This window comes from Periplaneta americana, chromosome 13 (assembly GCF_040183065.1).
Source record: "Periplaneta americana isolate PAMFEO1 chromosome 13, P.americana_PAMFEO1_priV1, whole genome shotgun sequence".
In the NCBI taxonomy this organism is placed as follows: Eukaryota; Metazoa; Arthropoda; class Insecta; order Blattodea; family Blattidae; genus Periplaneta; species Periplaneta americana.
This window is the reverse complement of record NC_091129.1, coordinates 106,970,924-106,989,068: the sequence shown is the minus strand read 5'-3', so window position 1 is coordinate 106,989,068 and position 18,145 is coordinate 106,970,924. Positions and strand designations below refer to the sequence as shown.

Genomic DNA, 18,145 nt, shown 5'->3' with positions numbered 1-18,145 from the left:
GTTTAATTAACGTAGCTAAGGGCACATGTAGAGGACAAACCGATCACTGACAAGCCAGGTGGGGGCGTAGATCAGATGGTAGTGCGCTCGCTTAGGATTGGAAAGGTACCGGGATCGATACCCAGCGCCACCATGTTGTCATTTAGGCCTATTTGTCTTTTCCACAAAATGATTTAATCGTCATTGCTAATAGGGAAAAGATTACACAGGGGGCGTAGCTCAGATGGTAGAGCGCTCGCTTAGCATGCGAGAGGTACCAGGGTAGATACCTGGCGCCTTCACATAGAGATTTTGTTGTATTTTCCATAAGATTTCTTAATCGTCATTGCTAAGAGGAAACTTCGTATACAGGGGGTGTAGCTCAGATAGTAGAGCGCTCGCTTAGTATACGAGAGGTACCAGGATCGTTACCTGGCGCCTCCATGTAGTGATTTTGTTGCATTTTCCATAAAAGCACTTAATCATCATAGCTGAGAGAAAGCTTCATGTACAAGAGCCGTAGCTCAGATGGTAGAGCGCTCGCTTAGCATGCGAGAGGTACCAGGATCGATACCTGGCGCCTCCATGTAGTAATTTTGTTGTATTCTCCATAAAAGCACTTAATCGTCATAGCTGAGAGGAAGCTTCATGTACAGGGGGCGTAGCTCAGATGGTAGAGCACTCGCTTAGCATGCGAGAGGTACCAGGATCGATACCTGGCGCCTCCATGTAGTAATTTTGTTGTATTCTCCATAAAATCACTTAATCATCATAGCTGTGAGAAAGCTTCATGTACAGCGGGCGTAGCTCAGATGGTAGAGCGCTCGCTTAGCATGCGAGAGGTACCAGGATCGATACCTGGCGCCTCCATGTAGTAATTTTGTTGTATTCTCCATAAAAGCACTTAATCGTCATAGCTGAGAGGAAGCTTCATGTACAGGGGGCGTAGCTCAGATGGTAGAGCGCTCGCTTAGCATGCGAGAGGTACCAGGATCGATACCTGGCGCCTCCATGTAGTAATTTTGTTGTATTCTCCATAAAAGCACTTAATCATCATAGCTGAGAGGAAGCTTCATGTACAGGGGGCGTAGCTCAGATGGTAGAGCGCTCGCTTAGCATGCGAGAGGTACCAGGATCGATACCTGGCGCCTCCATGTAGTAATTTTGTTGTATTCTCCATAAAAGCACTTAATCATCATAGCTGTGACAAAGCTTCAAGTACAGGGGGCGTAGCTCAGATGGTAAAGCGCTCGCTTAGCATGCGAGCGGTACCAGGATCGATACCTGGCGCCTCCATGTAGTAATTTTGTTGTATTCTCCATAAAAGCACTTAATCTTCATAGCTGAGAGAAAGCTTCATGTACAGGGGGAGTAGCTCAGATGGTAGAGCGCTCGCTTAGCATGCGAGAGGTACCAGGATCATTACCTGGCTCCTCCATGTAGTGATTTTGTTCTATTTTCCATAAAATCACTTAATCGTCATAGCTAAGAGGAGTTTTCATGTACAGGGGGCGTAGGTCAGATGGTAGAGCGCTCGCTTAGCATGCGAAAGGTGCCAGAATCGATACCTGGCGCCTCTATATAATAATTTTGTTCTATTTTCCATAAAAGCACATAATCGTCATAGCTAAGAGGACAGTTAATGTACAGGGGGCGTAGCTCAGATGGTAGAGCGCTCGCTTAGCTTGCGAGAGGTACCGGGATAGATACCTGGCGTCTCCGTGCAGAAATTTTGTTGTATTTTCCATAAAATTACTTAATCGTCATAGCTAAGAGGACAGTTAATGTACAGGGGGCGTAGCTCAGATGGTAGAGTGCTCGCTTAGTATGCGAGAGGTACCGGGATAGATACCTGGCGTCTCCGTGCAGAAATTTTGTTGTATTCTCCATAAAAGCACTTAATCATCATAGCTAAGAGGACAGTTAATGTACAGGGCGCGTAGCTCAGATGGTAGAGCGCTCGCTTAGCATGTGAGAGGTACCAGGATCGATACCTGGCGCCTCCATGTAGTAATTTTGTTGTATTCTCCATAAAAGCACTTAATCGTCATAGCTGTGAGAAAGCTTCATGTACAGGGGGCGCAGCTCAGATGGTAGAGCGCTCGCTTAGCATGCGAGAGGTACCAGGATCGATACCTGGCGCCTCCATGTAGTAATGTTGTTGTATTCTCCATAAAAGCACTTAATCGTCATAGCTGAGAGGAAGCTTAACGCACAGGGGGCGTAGCTCAGATGGTAGAGCGCTCGCTTAGCATGCGAGAGGTACCAGGATCGATACCTGGCGCCTCCATGTAGTAATTTTGTTGTATTCTCCATAAAAGCACTTAATCATCATAGCTGAGAGGAAGCTTAACGCACAGGGGGCGTGGCTCAGATGGTAGAGCGCTCGCTTAGCATGCGAGAGGTACCAGGATCGATACCTGGCGCCTCCATGTAGTAATTTTGTTGTATTCTCCATAAAAGCACTTAATCGTCATAGCTGAGAGGAAGCTTCATGCACAGGGGGCGTAGCTCAGATGGTAGAGCGCTCACTTAGCATGCGAGAGGTACCAGGATCGATACCTGGCGCCTCCATGTAGTAATTTTGTTGTATTCTCCATAAAAGCACTTAATCATCATAGCTGTGACAAAGCTTCATGTACAGGGGGCGTAGCTCAGATGGTAAAGCGCTCGCTTAGCATGCGAGAGGTACCAGGATCGATACCTGGCGCCTCCATGTAGTAATTTTGTTGTATTCTCCATAAAAGCACTTAATCATCATAGCTGAGAGGAAGCTTCATGTACAGGGGGCGTAGCTCAGATGATAGAGCGCTCGCTTAGCATGCGAGAGGTACCAGGATCGATACCTGGCGCCTCCATGTAGTAATTTTGTTGTATTCTCCATAAAAGCACTTAATCGTCATAGCTGAGAGGAAGCTTCATGCACAGGGGGCGTAGCTCAGATGGTAGAGCGCTCACTTAGCATGCGAGAGGTACCAGGATCGATACCTGGCGCCTCCATGTAGTAATTTTGTTGTATTCTCCATAAAAGCACTTAATCATCATAGCTGTGACAAAGCTTCATGTACAGGGGGCGTAGCTCAGATGGTAAAGCGCTCGCTTAGCATGCGAGAGGTACCAGGATCGATACCTGGCGCCTCCATGTAGTAATTTTGTTGTATTTTCCATAAAAGCACTTAATCTTCATAGCTGAGAGGAAGCTTCATGTACAGGGGGCGTAGCTCAGATGGTAGAGCGCTCGCTTAGCATGCGAGAGGTACCAGGATCGATACCTGGCGCCTCCATGTAGTAATTTTGTTGTATTCTCCATAAAAGCACTTAATCATCATAGCTGAGAGGAAGCTTCATGAACAGGGTGCGTAGCTCAGATGGTAGAGCGCTCGCTTAGCATGCGAGAGGTACCAGGATCGATACCTGGTGCCTCCATGTAGTAATTTTGTTGTATTTTCCATAAAAGCACTTAATCTTCATAGCTGAGAGGAAGTTTCATGTACAGGGGGAGTAGCTCAGATGGTAGAGCGCTCGCTTAGCATGCGAGAGGTACCAGGATCGTTACCTGGCGCCTCCATGTAGTGATTTTGTTGCATTTTCCATAAAAGCACTTAATCGTCATTGCTAAGAGAAGTTTTCATGTACAGGGGGCGTAGGTCAGATGGTAGAGAGCTCGCTTAGCATGCGAGAGGTACCAGGATCGATACCTGGCGCCTCCATGTAGTAATTTTGTTGCATTTTCCATAAAAGCACTTAATCGTCATTGCTAAGAGGAGTTTTCATGTATAGGGGGCGTAGGTCAGATGGTAGAGCGCTCGCTTAGCATGCGAGTTGTACCAGGATCGATACCTGGCACCTCCATGTAGTGATTTTGTTCTATTTTCCATAAAATAACTTAATCGTCATAGCTAAGAGGACAATTAATGTACAGGGGGCGTAGCTCAGATGGTAGAGCGCTCGCTTAGCATGCGAAAGGTACCAGAATCGATACCTGGCGCCTCTATATAATAATTTTGTTTTATTTTCCATAAAAGCACATAATCGTTATAGCTAAGAAGAATATTAATATATATGGGGCGTAGCTCAGATGGTAGAGCGCTCGCTTAGCTTGCGAGAGGTACCGGGATAGATACCTGGCGTCTCCGTGCAGAAATTTTGTTGTATTTTCTATAAAATTACTTAATCGTCATAGCTAAGAGGACAGTTAATGTACAGGGGGCGTAGCTCAGATGGTAGAGCGCTCGCTTAGCATGTGAGAGGTACCAGGATCGATACCTGGCGCTTCCATGTAATAATTTTGTTGTATTTTGCATAAAAGCACTTAATCGTCATAGCTAAGAGGAAAGTTAATATGCAGGGGGCGTAGCTCAGATGGTAGAGCGCTCGCTTAGCATGCGAGAGGTACCAGGATCGATACCTGGCGTCTCCACGTAGTGATTTTGTTGTATTTTTTCGCGAAATCTTTTAATCGTCCACGTTGTTGCATCTGAAAGAGAGTAGCACTATCGCAACGCATTGTGCATTTAGTGGAATGTACCAGTGCTCTGATACACCCAGATCAGAAGAAGCTGTTAAAGCTGTTTGGTTAACCTTCTCTACTGCAATTGTACTTCTGTAGGTTCTCTTGATGTGCAATTAATTTTTTTCTTAGTGATTTGGCATTTAACAAAAATGACAGAAATAAATGAGAATAAGAGCGAAAAACAACAGGCTAGTATCTATGCAAAGTGTAGTGTTTTAGTGTAAGCCTCCAGTTGAAACTTGTAAGTCGATTTCAATGAGGACTTATGTCATGATCCTAATAAAGAAATTGCCGTGTCAACAAATTTGTGTTTCCTCTTGTGACATCTTTAGTTCTGAGTATCGAACCGGTACAAGTGTTGCCCTAACCTATACTCAATAGTAAACAACAATATATGAATTGATTTTTTTAAAGGACCTAAGTCTTCATTTTTAACATTTTCATTTTTATCGTAATTTCGAAAGTACATTGATAAACCTATAGTTTTTTAATAATTTCAAGTCACTCAGAGTTTGTGTGCACTCGATGTGAGTGTCTGGCGTCTTGTCAGTTCACTTGAGATATGTGAATAAAAAGGAAAAAATTGAGAGAGTATCGAGTGAAGTTATTGTGTAGCTCAGTCGGTAGAGCGTTGGTACGTTAATTGAAAGGTCCAGAAGGTCCAGGGATCAATACCCGGCCCTAGAACATTTTCTTCCTTGAAATTATTCAAGTCTGCTTTACAGGGAGCTTTACCTGAAAGCTAGATTTGCATTCCATCGTTTTTGATTGAAAGGGCGCCAATAACATTGTTCGTTTGCTTGTTAGAGGCAAGTTTAAATCACAATTTGTTTTAATTGGTCTGTAGTCAATGACTTGTATTGTTTCAAAACTCTGTAATTGGCAGTGGTGACTGAGAACGAACAGCTGAAAACAGAAGAAATATTACAAAAAGACTGCTGTTTCTTAACAAAGAAGTGAGATAATGAATTTTGCAATGTGTACCCTATTCCACTTTGAGTATACACGTGACAGAGTTGGATACATCAAAGTATCTAGTAATATTAATGAATTAGTAAGCCACGCATTCTTCATGGCACTCTGCGAGAATCTATTCCTCCATCAACAAGCCCAGTCTACCCAGCAGGAAAAGTGCCAATAAAACAGAAAGAAGTGCAAGACTTGGAAAAAAAATGAAGCAGTAGGCCCTACATCTCAAGTGAGCATACGGCATTTTATGAAGAACTTTTCAGCTTACCTACAGACATTAATACAACGTACCATGACTGGAAAACAGTACATCCCAAGTGAAAAGACTGATTTCTCTTCATCTATGATATTTTCCTTTTTTTTCATTTAGACTATAATTATTAGGCCTATATATTCTATCTGTTGATTGTGTATGATTTCCAATAAAGTAATTCAAGAATAGCACGAAAATATCTGTATCTTACTTGATCTTACCTGTTATTAAATTGTTTTTAGGGCGACTTTTATCATATTTTAAATCTAAATAAAACCTAAAGTATCCTCATAATACGTATAATTACTTTTAAAACCAGCAACTGTAACCTAGACTATCAGCCTACATGTCAGGAATTATATATTTCCAAATAGTTTTCCTCTGACATAGTTTTTCAATTTCCCACAAATTTACTTTTCCTGACTTACGTCCTTTAAGAAAAGCGATTCATATATTTTCAAAATCATTATAAAAAATTAGCATAATGTCATCAAATAAAATTTTGCTTTGAAAGCCTCGTTATTCTTGTTTTGCTTAATTTGTCACCTTCTTTAAAATATTTCACCTGCATCATGAAATTACTTATAAAATTCTCCTGTTTTTATAAATACGCATAATCGAGTTCAACTATTTAAGCAGTGCTTTCTAGTAAGTGACAACTTTATTGTGGAACGAATCTTTATCAATAATTTATGTTTTCTTTTTTAAATTTCTTAACACCAAAGTTTGTGAGAATGATGAAAATGGCTCATATACGTAATTCGAAACAACACGAATCACTTCAATATACAGTAGATCTTCGTTTCACTGAAACGCCCCTGGCTGCTTATAAATATGCACCCCATATATTTTATAGTGTAATATATAGGCCTAAATATTGGACTTACAGTAAATGTAAAACCACCATTTTTAACATTTGGACTCCCATTAATAACCGTTGCTTTAAAGGGACAATACGCTGAAATTTGTGAAACACTGGGATACAAATTGCCGATCTTAGCGAAAACCGGCCGTTTTAGGAACTAAACATTTCATTCGACTGGAATAATAGCTGCCGTGACGTCGTATGCTGTGTTATGGCGTGTTGTGGCAAGGGATCGTATACTTCAAATGGCGACATCAATGAAGGCTCCTGATTAGTGTAAGTACTTGAAAATTATTCACGTATTCAGTTAAATTTGAAAAGAATTACTTCAAAATATTTTATTTCTTTAAAAATGCTCCAGAATCAACTAAAAATATGCGGATTAGCCTACTGCTGTATTTGTACTGTATCGCTACTCAAAACACAGATAAAAGCTGGTATTTATTCGGTGTTTCCAAATGCCATATAATAAAACTATGTATCTTTGATATTAGGCCTACTATCGTGTGAGTTTAGGACGTGTGTACCGGTATGGACATGGGGTGTTAAATATTAACAGTATTTCATCCATCCGGTTTTTTTAGTGAAGTTATAATACAGTATACAGACAGTTCCTATGCAAACCGGTCTCAGTCCAACCTCTACCTAACAAAATCTGTTGTCGAGCAGCGAGTGGTCGCACACCGGCTTACCGGGTTTTACTGGTTGGGTCCCGCGGTCAGAATTATTTACTACTTAGGTCCCGTGTCGTGAAGTAAACAGTACTAGTTAGGTCCAGGGTGGAAAGGACTGCACTAGTTGGGTCCCACAGTATGTAACATAGCCACGGGCGTAGTTTAGTCGGCTGAGGCGCGTGCCTGCCGATCCGGAGTTGTACTCGGTCTTGGCTTCAATTCCCGCTTAGGCTGATTACCTGGTTGGGTTTTTTCCGAGGTTTTCCCCAACCGTAAGCCAAATGTTAGGTAATCCATGGCTACAAGAAAATGCACAATCACTTATTATTAATACTCGCATGTCTTCGGTAGAAATTTATAAGACAGTGCCTTTATGTATACTCGAATCTACTGATTGAGTTTGAAGTTTTGTCGTTCATCTTCTTCGTATGAATTCCTTTATCAGTATGACAGGTCTTGTTTTTCTTACTGGACTTATGATATCAACGTATGTGTCAATCTGAATTCTTTAATTAATCTATAAATTGAAAAATGTTAGGATGAGCTGTATAGAATAAAAAGTTCAACTTCACATAAAATGATTCACAGCTGCTTGTTCTTTCGACTGTAATCGATACCAGATAGCAGTCGATAGATTCACAGTAATTAGTACCAACATGATAGGTTAACTATGATTCTAACCCACTCATATAGACTTATTTAAAGATAGGTGTATCTTAATCTCCATGAATAAAAGCACAAATACCTGCACGGAAGGGACCCAACTAGTACTGTACCATTTTTACCCTGAGACCTATCTAGTACTGAATGTATCAAGTGTGTACGCCTATTTATTCGGATCCAACTCTTATCCACCCCGCACGCTTCCCTATACAGAGTGTAAGGGATATAAATGCCATTACTCTAACTGATGATTATTCATGCCATAAGGAAGAAAAAATGTCTTCACATTTTTTTTATAATTGCAGTATTTAACTAATTATTAAAGTTTACAATATTATACGTTTGAGGGGTTTACAACTACACAGTACAGCTCAAGCGGGTACAGACATGAAGATACAAAACAGATGCTCTGTTCTAATGCAGGGGCGGACCATGACTATAGTGTTGTTTACATAAAACGAGCAGCAAATACAAAATTTCAATCTCATTAATAGAACATTATGGTAAATTTTCATTTTACTTAACAATATTTCTCTATTTTTTATTGTACGTCTAAAAATAAACAATAATGGTTTACTGCACAAAATCACATGAACTCTTTTTCTAATGCAACATTTTAATCCCTCCCGATTACATAAAGCAGTAGGCCTACCATTTTTAAACAAATTTCTGGTTGTCTGATTTTCGAAACGGGGTAAGAGACTCCTAGTTTCTAATAGTCGTTGAGAAACTGCTACAAAAGTTCGCCGATTAGGTAACCTTCTTTACGGAAAACGTTCACGGTACATTCTTCTTGTCGCACTTGAATTACGACTTTCTCCATAAATTAATAACATATGATATTCCTAAACTGTGAATAACATTGTAAGTTGTTTATCGAATACCTGTACAGAACTGTCATCCGCTCGGCAGGAGACCTATGGACAGGGAGCTTGAAGTCAGCTGACATGTACGTACGTATTTGCAGAGTACTGCCTGCTGAACACGTTACCACGTCTCTCACGCCAGAATATTAACAAATTTAAGCATTCATTGTTATTTAATTTCACGAAAACCTAATAGAACACACAACTATTTATTGAAACTAATATTAACTGTTTTCGTAATTTTACTTACGATATAAACAGTATAACGCAATTAAAATAAGAAAATAATTTTTTTTTTCTGAGACAGCTATCAAGTTTTGACCCTATGTTGTATGGACATTTTTTGATCCTGTAGACCGTCCTCGACGATTGTGAAAAGGATGGCACTTATACTCCTTACAGTATGTATAGGCCAGTCCCACTCCACCTCTTCCCTCTTACCTCTTAGCTTCCAGTATGGTTTTCTCTCGGACCGTTGAATGTGACGGTGATTACATGGATTCTTTTGAGGCTGCAGGATACTGTATCGGACAAGTCCGATGCAATATGCTCCGGACTCATAAAAATCCGTGTAATTACCGCCACATCGAACGGTCAAAATCGTTCTGATCAAGACAATGTCCGATGCACTATACTGCAGGAATAATTTTATTCTTCTACCCCTGAATAAAATACTAAAAAGGGGGGAAATTCCACAATTAGTCAGGCCCAAACATAGATCACAGAAATTCAGATGTGATGTTCATTGTCAAAATTTCGAAATTAGTTGATTTCTGATAAAATGATCCTCACAAAGCCAGGTATAGCCATAGCAATATTTTAGTAGTGGTGGAAAGATGAGACGGAAGTTCAATTGGACTGTTAATAATTCTCTGAGTCTAATTAAGTTGGAATGGATACAATTTAGTCATTACCAATAGAAAGAATTATTTTCATTTTATTTTGTCACAGTACTTATACACTGTGTTGTGTTAATTTCACCTAGGAATTTTTTATTATGAATATTATTTTTAAGTAAACAAACGAGAATTTGGGTCAGAAAACGAGAATTTACTTAGCTGATACAAGAAGTCGATATTTCAAAATATGGCAACACTAGTATTGAGAATAATATTTGTATATTTTTGATCAGAAAACTAATTGTCTTGCATAGTTAGTGCAATATTAGTTTCAAAATATTAATAAAGCTGTAGTTATGCAAATATTTTATCGCATTTTACCTATATTTCAAACATTTTTTATAGAAGAACGTAAAATGAAGCACAATCCGCCACCGAAATCCGGATGCGGAAGCAAAATAAAAATGCATACGTAATTTACAAATTGTTATTGCTTGGAGTGGGGTGGGGTATACATCTACATACCTCTTTTAAGTGTTCTCCAAGCTTCGTTTAAGCATACTGTATTCTGTTTGTTTTCGCTATCTGCTGTGTTTACTTCCTTGCAATTTATTTTCTTTCAACGTCGATACTTGAGCAATAAAATATAAGGTATTTGTTTTACAGCTGCATCTTCAATTTCTAACTTAGCTACATCTAATTGGATCTTCACTGCTCGTTGTGTAGGCCTACTGTATTTTGTTTTCGAAGCATATGATGTTACGTTGCATTTCTAGCCCATAATGTTATACAAATACGAGTACACGTAAGGATCTTCTTAGATCTTTTTCATAGTTTATTAGCCATAGTCTGCGAAGTTATTTCGCGCTCACAATGTTAATTGCTTTGAACTGCATATACAGTATTTGTAGATTTATGAAGTTGTAAACTGCAGTAGATCACAATTGTTTTTATGAAACTGTGTTCACAGCGATAGTCTGATGTTTCATAATGAGAGGCGTGGGCAGTGATATAGAGCTCGGAAATGAGGACACTGTAGGAAAGCGCAGGCTGCAGAAACTAGCATGTAATAATATTGAACAGTACGTGGTGGAAAGGTTTGTGTAAATATAACAGATATTCCTGAAAAGTTTATAGGTATTTCTAGAGGAACAGTTACAATACGCACAATTAGAGCCTTTATTATTTACCAAGAACAGTATGGTTTTATTCGACATTGGCATTTGACGACCGCTAATTTTTTCATACTCTCCTCTCTCGTAAAGCGTACAGTAAAATGTAAATGAACGACTCTGTGCAATACAATACTAACAAGGGAACTGTCAACACTGGAAGGCTGAGTAGGACCTTCAAATTTTGCACACTGTTGCGTCTTATTAATGTAAGATGTTGTGCCAAAAGAGTTGGGTCATTCCATACAAAATTTTAAGAATATGCCAGCGATGTCATGATTTTTTTGGGATTTTAATATAATAATGTTATTATGAAAATAAATTAAACTGCCAACTATGACCGCCATATCATTAATATTTTAGTCATACGGATGACTGAAAAATGGGTGGCAGTTACATGTTATCCATCATTTAAAATATTCTGAACACCCTATATGAAGTGTCATCGAAACTAAACAGGCATCATTGTAAACCTGAATAACCATATTTTAATACCTTAAAGACTAATCCGAATAATATTAAAGCATGCTTATAAAAACACCTCATTGAAAAAAAAAAAGAAACACTTTTATATTCGAAGACAACAAATTAAATTCATGCGAATTTCATTCGTATTAAAGAAAATCTTATTCGTAATCCTTCTCTCAAGTTTTATGACTTTATTTAAAAAACCTATGATTAATTAAATTTATAAAATTATTAATTTTTGTTCCGAAGGTTGAAAATCGCTTGCTATGTGTGGCGGTCACAGCGTTCGCGAGACTTCATAACGATGAGTAATCTTAAACGTCCGTCTCCCTGACCTTGATCGCGCAACATTCTGTACGACGGGAGGGCCTACCTGCCAAGCTCCTTTGTTTCGGTGAGTTATTTTTATTAAAAACTGACATGATATTTAAGTCAACATTCTGAAATTTTCACAGTGGAATCAATATACCCTAAAGAATTAAACACGTGCTTTTTCCTCAGTAAAAATGAAATGTATTTTGTGTTCTATATTATTTTAAATTATTTTACGGCGGGTAACTACTTAAAAATTATACATTTTTTTCCATTTTGAGGGAATTTATAAACAAGGCTCTCCTCTTTAGAATTGCATTGAAATCACTTTTCCATCTTATTTTACATAGTAAGAAAACTTCAATGAATGAAACCGTATTCTTTGCTAAACCAATATTTTAAATGCTGATTGCTGCCAAGTTATGAAGGATATAAATATAATATTGCGTGAAATTCATATTTACAACATACAAAATAACCTACTACAATACTTTTAACTTTTGAGACATCATGGTTCAAAAGCATACTTTTTTGCATGGAATGACCCAGTTGTAAAAATAATATGCAAGGCATTAAAACGATGTTTCGAATATCGCTATGAATCTATATGAATCTAGTAGTTGCGAAGTCTTTTAAATGTAGAGTGTGACAAAGACGAGAGAGAAACAAGGCTGCAACTCATCCTTTGTAAAGAGCAGAGTTAAATAGGGTATATCACATTGCGAACAAATTATGAACTGATTTCATGAAATTAAACAAGCTCATAATACATTAAATCGGTAAGTTATGTTTAATGATCTCACAAATTAAACTTATATTTTACAATAAGTGCACAAATACAATATAAAGCCCGTCGACACAGGTTCGTTTTTCTTAGAACCTGTCATTATCTCTTCTTTATTTCTCTTATTCTATCTTGCCGTCCCTTTTTGATGTCTACAGACATTACAGTCTCACTGAACATAAACAGAACAAAATTTTGTGAATTATTCATGCAGTGATGAAAGCACAAATTCTGACTGGACGACGCATAACAAATAAAACTGTTGCCCTGCATTCTACGTAGGACCTATATTTTGAATCCATAATATGTTTAATGGACTCACTTTTTATGTTCGAAAACAGTGATTTAACCTATCATCTATAAGAACATACGCTAAAATGGACGAAGTTCAGGGGAAATTATAGGTCTATTAGATGATAAACTAGTAGCAATCAACAAATTATGGTATGACTCAACAATTACTGTGTACTATATATTTCATATTACGTCTCTTGTGTAAAATAAATTTAATAATTATATAAATAAAATGAACACTTCCTTTCAAAAATCGAATGCCATTTTAAATACATTTAGCTTTGTGAAGTTACCTTATTTTAAGTACTGTCCAACGTAAAATAATTTTCTATTCATTAACTAACTAACCAAATTGACAATTTGTCTTTATTTTAGGAATTGGGCATCGGTGTAAGCCTCTCTCTTTGAAACAATTGTAACTTTGGATTTTCTTTAATTGATTAACATAATTTAATTGAAGTTACTAATTGCTCGTGTATGTGAGAGTATGGTGAAAGTTTCCATCATGTGAACAATTAGATTAATATTGTAGATTATTCAATTTTTTCTTAAATTAAAACTGTACCTTTATAGCTACGTACAGTACAGTACACATTACGTTCGATGTCAGACTGCGTAAACTGTTCTCCAACCAGGAGATTAACTATGAAAGGAATGTGCTTAATTATTGCGTCGTCTATTGGAGCGAAGTAGATAGATAATATTACCGTTATAACGTCAATTTAAAAAACATGCGCTCTCCAGCATATGTTCAGCGTTGACTCATCATCAGTTTATCTTGCATGGCAATTACAAAGCAGAACACCTGCATTATCACAGTTTACAAAATAATGCATCAGGTCACGTTCGTTGTGTCTCGGCCTGACACTGAATTATATTGGCAATACAGCCGTGAAAAGACTGAACGTGACATAGGAATTAAGTTAAACTCTAGTGCAGTTATACATCCTGCTATTGGATAATAATCCAATATAACAGGAAGCAGACTGATGTTATGACATTCATATCAGGGTAGTCTCTTCGTAATTTCTTACGACTTGTCATCCGGAAGTGTGCGCATTCAAACTCTTCTGCTTACCGACATTCGTCTGTTAAACCACATCCAGGAGATTAACCGTGATCCAATTTTGTAACTAGTAGTATATGTATGTGTGTATCAGCGTTATGGTTTGTGCTTTGAGAGTTAGCCAATGGAGATGCGTGTAACAACATCAATATTCATTCACAGCATTACCCCGCTGCGTCTGATTCCCCTGAGAATTTCTCCTAGTTCGAGTAACGTGGTAATACGATAAAAACTTAAAACTTGATATTTTTCTGTAAGATATAAGCAGTTCTATTAGTACTCTCGTGTTATGGTCGACTGATGAAATCGATTGTACACAGAAATCAGTCGTATGTATTTACGTGGTAATAAACATATAGAATTTGATACGTTTAACTAAGATATAAGTTAACCGGTTCCATCGGTTCGATTTAATGGTCGGCAGCTGAAATCGAAAGTACACAGGAATCGGTCTATGTAGGCCTCCTCTTAGTTACGTGGTATTAAACGTGTAGAATTTGATACTTTTAAGTAAGATATAAGTTAACCGGTTCTATCGGTTCGTTTTAATGGTCGGCAGCTGAAATCGAATGTACACAGGAATCCGTCTATGTAGGCCTCCTCGTAGTTACGTGGTATTAAACGTGTAGAATTTGATACCGTACGTTTAAGTAAGATATAAGTTAACCGGTTCTATCGGTTCTCTCGTGTTACTGGTCGGTTGATGAAATCGATTGTATGCATGAATCAGCCGTATGTAGCTACGTGGAAATAGGATAAACGTTTAGAAATTGACGTGTTTAATTAACATATAAGTGTACCAGTTATTTCAGATCTCTTCTGTTAATGGTCAGCTGCTAAAATCGATTGTACACAGGATTCAGTCGTTTGTAGTTACGTGGTAATATGGTAAATCTTTAGAATTTGATATGATTCTGTGAGATATAAGAACTTCTATTGGTACTCTCGTGTTATGGTCGACTGCTGAAATCGATTGTACACAGAAATCAGCCGTATGTATTTATGTGGCAATATGATATACATTTATAATTTGATAGTTTAAGTTAGATATGCCAAATTCTATTGGTTCTCTCGTGTTATGGTCGACTGTTAAAATCAATTGTACGCATGAAGCAGTCGTATGTAGCTACGTGCAAATATGACAAGCGTTTAAAATTGATACGTTTAATTAACATATAACTGAACCAGTTCTATCAGTTCTCTCTTGTTAATGGCCGGCTGCTGAAATCGATAGTACACCGGAATCAGTCGTATGCAGTTAGGTGGTAATATGATATACATTAAGAATTTGATACGCCTAAGTAACATATCACTTATATCAGTTCCCTCGTATTCATAGTCAACTGCTGAAATCGATTGTAGGTAGGGATCAGTCGTAGGTAGTTACGTGGTAATAAGATAAAGGTTTAGAAATTGATACGTTTAGGTAAGAGCCAGTCATATGTAGTTATGTAGTAATATGATAAAAATTTAGAATTGATACGTTTAAGTAGAACTTACGTTAACTAGTTCTATAGGTACTCTCGTATTAATGGTCGACGTCCGAAATCGATTGTACGTAGGAATCAGTTGTATGTAGTTACGTGGTAATAAGATAAATGTTTGAAATTTGATACGTTTGAGTAAGACTCAGTCGCATATAGGCTACGTAGTTATGTGGGAATATGATAAATATGCAGACTTTGATGCCTTTAAATAAGATATGTTGACGCATTCTTTCGGTACTCTCGTGTAATGGTCGACTCCTGAAATCGATTGTAGACAGGAATTAGTCGTAAACAGTTACGTAGCAGTATGATAAACATTTCGAATTTTATACGATTAAGTATGATATAAGTAGTTCTGTCGATTCTCTCGTGTTAATGATCAGCTGCTGAAACGTTTAAAATGTGATATTCTTCTGTAAAATGTAAGCAGTTCTATTTGCACTCTCGTGTTATGGTCGACTGCTGAAATCGATTGTTCACAGGAATCAGTCATATGTAGTTACGTAATAATACGATAAAATTGAGAATTTGATTTGCTTAAGTAAGAGCTAGTCGTATGTAGCTACGTGGTGGAAGGATAATCACATAGATTTTGTTAATTTTTAGTAAGACATATGTTAACCAGTTTTTCGTGTTATTTTTCGACTGCCAAAATTGAATGTGCAAAATTGAATCAGTCGTATGTAGTTATGTGGTAATATTGTATCCTTTTCGATTTAGATACGTTTAAGTAAGATTCAGTCGTATGTATTTACGTGGTAATACGATGAACATTTTTAATTTGATACCTTTAAGTAAGATATTACCAGATCTATTGGTTCTCTCGTGTTGTTGGTCGACTGGTGAAATCGATTGTACGTAAGGATCAGTCGTATGTAGTTACGTAGTAATACGATAAACTTTTAGATTTTGATTCGTTTAAGTATGTTTCAGGTGTATGTAGTTATGTTGTAATATGACAAACATTTATAATTTGGTACGCTTAAATAAGATATTACCAATTCCATTGGTTGTCGCGTGTTATGGTAGACTGATAAAATCGATTGTACCCATCAATCTGTCGTTTGTAGCTACTTGGTAATATGACAAACGTTTAGAATTTGTTACTTTTAATTAAGGTATGAGTGATGCTGTTCTCTCGTGATGATTGTCGGCTGCTGAAATGGATTGTGCACAAGAATCAGTCATATGTAGTTAATTGGTAATATGATAAAATTTAAAATTCGATATGTTTCTGTAAGATAGAAGCAGCTGTATTGGTACTCCCGTGTTTTAGTCGACTGCTGAAAGCGATTGTGCATAGGAATCTGTCGTTTGTATTTACGTGGTAATAAGCACTTAGAATTTGATACGTTTAACAAGATATAAGTTAACTGGTTCTATCGGTTCTCTCGTGTTAATGGTCGGCTGCTGAAATCGATAGTACACCGGAATCAGTCGATAGTAATTACGTGGTAATATTATAAATATTAAGAATTTAATACGTCTAACTAACATATAAATATACCACTTCTGTCGGTTCACTCTTGTTCATGCTCGACTGCTGAAATCGATTGTACGTAGGGATCAGTCGTATGTAGTCACTTAGTAATACGATAAAAGTTGAGAAATTGATACGTTTGAGCAAGAACCAGTCAAATGTAGTTACGTGGTGATATAAGTATTTAGTATTTGATACGTTTAATTAAGACGTAAGTTAACTAGTTCTATAGTTACTCTCGTATTAATCATCGACGTCTGAAATCGATTGTACATAGAATTCAGTTGTATGTAGTTAGGTGGAAATATGATAAATGTTTAAAATTTGATACGTTTGAGTAAGATTTAGTCGTATGTAGTTATATGGTAACATGATAAACATGTAGACTTTGATACGTTGAAATAAGATATGTTGACCAGTTCTATTGGTACTCTCGTGTAATGGTCGATTGCTGAAATCGATTCTACACAGGAATTAGTCGCATACAGTTACGAAGTAATACGAATTTAGTACTCGATACATTTAAGAAGGTATAAGTTAACCAGTTCTATCGATTCTCTCATGTTCCTGGGCGACTGCTGAAATCGATTGCACGTAGGGATCAGTAGTATGTAGTTACGTAGTAACAGGATAGACGTTCAGAATTTGATACGTTTAAGTAAGATGTAGGTTAACCTGTTCTGTCGGTTCTCTAGTATTAATGGTCGGCTGCTGAAATCGATTGTACACAGGAATGCGTGTTATATAGTTATTTGGTAATATTATAAACGTCGGTAATTTGATGTTTAGGTAAGATATGACGAGTTCTATTGGTTCTCTCTTGTTATGATCGACTGCTAAAATCGATTCTACGCATGAATCAGTCGTGTGTAGCTACGTGGAAATATGGCAAACGTTTAGAAATTGATACGTTTAATTAAGATATAAGTGAACCAGTTCTATCAGTTCTCTCGTGTTAATGTTCGGCTGCTGAAATCGACTGTTAAAAGGAATCAGTCTTATGTAGTTACGTGGTAATATGATAAATACGAGTATTTAAAATTTGATTCGTTTAAGTAAGGTATAAGTTAACCACTTCTATCGGTTCTCTCGTGTTCATGGTCGACTGCTGAAATCGATTGCACGTAGGGATCAGTCATATGTAGTTACGTGGCAATACGATAAACGTTCAGAATTTGATAGGCTTAAGTAAAAACCATTCGTATGTAGTTACGTGGTAATACGATAAACGTTCAGAATTTGATAGGCTTAAGTAAAAGCCATTCGTATGTAGTTACGTGGTAATACGATAAAGGTTTAGATTTTGTTACGTTTATGTAAGATTCATTCGTATATAGTTACGTGATAATATGATAAACAGTTATAATTTGATACGCTTGTGTAAGATATCACCAGTTCTATTGATTATTTCGTGTTATGGTCTAGTGCTAAAATCGATTGCAGGCATGAATCAGTCGTATG

The 18,145-nt window shown here is 37.4% G+C and overlaps 1 protein-coding gene and 17 non-coding genes across 18 annotated transcripts in view; all 18 read left to right on the top strand.

Moving 5' to 3' along the window:
• The window catches only part of LOC138712207 (tyrosine-protein phosphatase non-receptor type 13-like), a 1,532,948-nt gene that overhangs the window by 1,281,346 nt on the left and 233,457 nt on the right, over positions 1 to 18,145 (top strand). The window lies entirely within an intron of this gene.
• On the top strand, positions 635 to 707 carry TRNAA-AGC (transfer RNA alanine (anticodon AGC)). The gene has a single exon. It is a non-coding gene; the product is annotated as a tRNA-Ala (tRNA).
• TRNAA-AGC (transfer RNA alanine (anticodon AGC)) lies at positions 777 to 849 on the top strand. Its single transcript has one exon. It is a non-coding gene; the product is annotated as a tRNA-Ala (tRNA).
• Positions 919 to 991, top strand: TRNAA-AGC (transfer RNA alanine (anticodon AGC)). The gene has a single exon. It is a non-coding gene; the product is annotated as a tRNA-Ala (tRNA).
• Positions 1,061 to 1,133, top strand: TRNAA-AGC (transfer RNA alanine (anticodon AGC)). Its single transcript has one exon. It is a non-coding gene; the product is annotated as a tRNA-Ala (tRNA).
• On the top strand, positions 1,203 to 1,275 carry TRNAA-AGC (transfer RNA alanine (anticodon AGC)). Its single transcript has one exon. It is a non-coding gene; the product is annotated as a tRNA-Ala (tRNA).
• TRNAA-AGC (transfer RNA alanine (anticodon AGC)) lies at positions 1,345 to 1,417 on the top strand. The gene has a single exon. It is a non-coding gene; the product is annotated as a tRNA-Ala (tRNA).
• On the top strand, positions 2,055 to 2,127 carry TRNAA-AGC (transfer RNA alanine (anticodon AGC)). The gene has a single exon. It is a non-coding gene; the product is annotated as a tRNA-Ala (tRNA).
• Positions 2,197 to 2,269, top strand: TRNAA-AGC (transfer RNA alanine (anticodon AGC)). The gene has a single exon. It is a non-coding gene; the product is annotated as a tRNA-Ala (tRNA).
• TRNAA-AGC (transfer RNA alanine (anticodon AGC)) lies at positions 2,339 to 2,411 on the top strand. Its single transcript has one exon. It is a non-coding gene; the product is annotated as a tRNA-Ala (tRNA).
• Positions 2,481 to 2,553, top strand: TRNAA-AGC (transfer RNA alanine (anticodon AGC)). Its single transcript has one exon. It is a non-coding gene; the product is annotated as a tRNA-Ala (tRNA).
• TRNAA-AGC (transfer RNA alanine (anticodon AGC)) lies at positions 2,623 to 2,695 on the top strand. The gene has a single exon. It is a non-coding gene; the product is annotated as a tRNA-Ala (tRNA).
• Positions 2,765 to 2,837, top strand: TRNAA-AGC (transfer RNA alanine (anticodon AGC)). Its single transcript has one exon. It is a non-coding gene; the product is annotated as a tRNA-Ala (tRNA).
• Positions 2,907 to 2,979, top strand: TRNAA-AGC (transfer RNA alanine (anticodon AGC)). Its single transcript has one exon. It is a non-coding gene; the product is annotated as a tRNA-Ala (tRNA).
• On the top strand, positions 3,049 to 3,121 carry TRNAA-AGC (transfer RNA alanine (anticodon AGC)). The gene has a single exon. It is a non-coding gene; the product is annotated as a tRNA-Ala (tRNA).
• TRNAA-AGC (transfer RNA alanine (anticodon AGC)) lies at positions 3,191 to 3,263 on the top strand. The gene has a single exon. It is a non-coding gene; the product is annotated as a tRNA-Ala (tRNA).
• TRNAA-AGC (transfer RNA alanine (anticodon AGC)) lies at positions 4,185 to 4,257 on the top strand. The gene has a single exon. It is a non-coding gene; the product is annotated as a tRNA-Ala (tRNA).
• On the top strand, positions 4,327 to 4,399 carry TRNAA-AGC (transfer RNA alanine (anticodon AGC)). The gene has a single exon. It is a non-coding gene; the product is annotated as a tRNA-Ala (tRNA).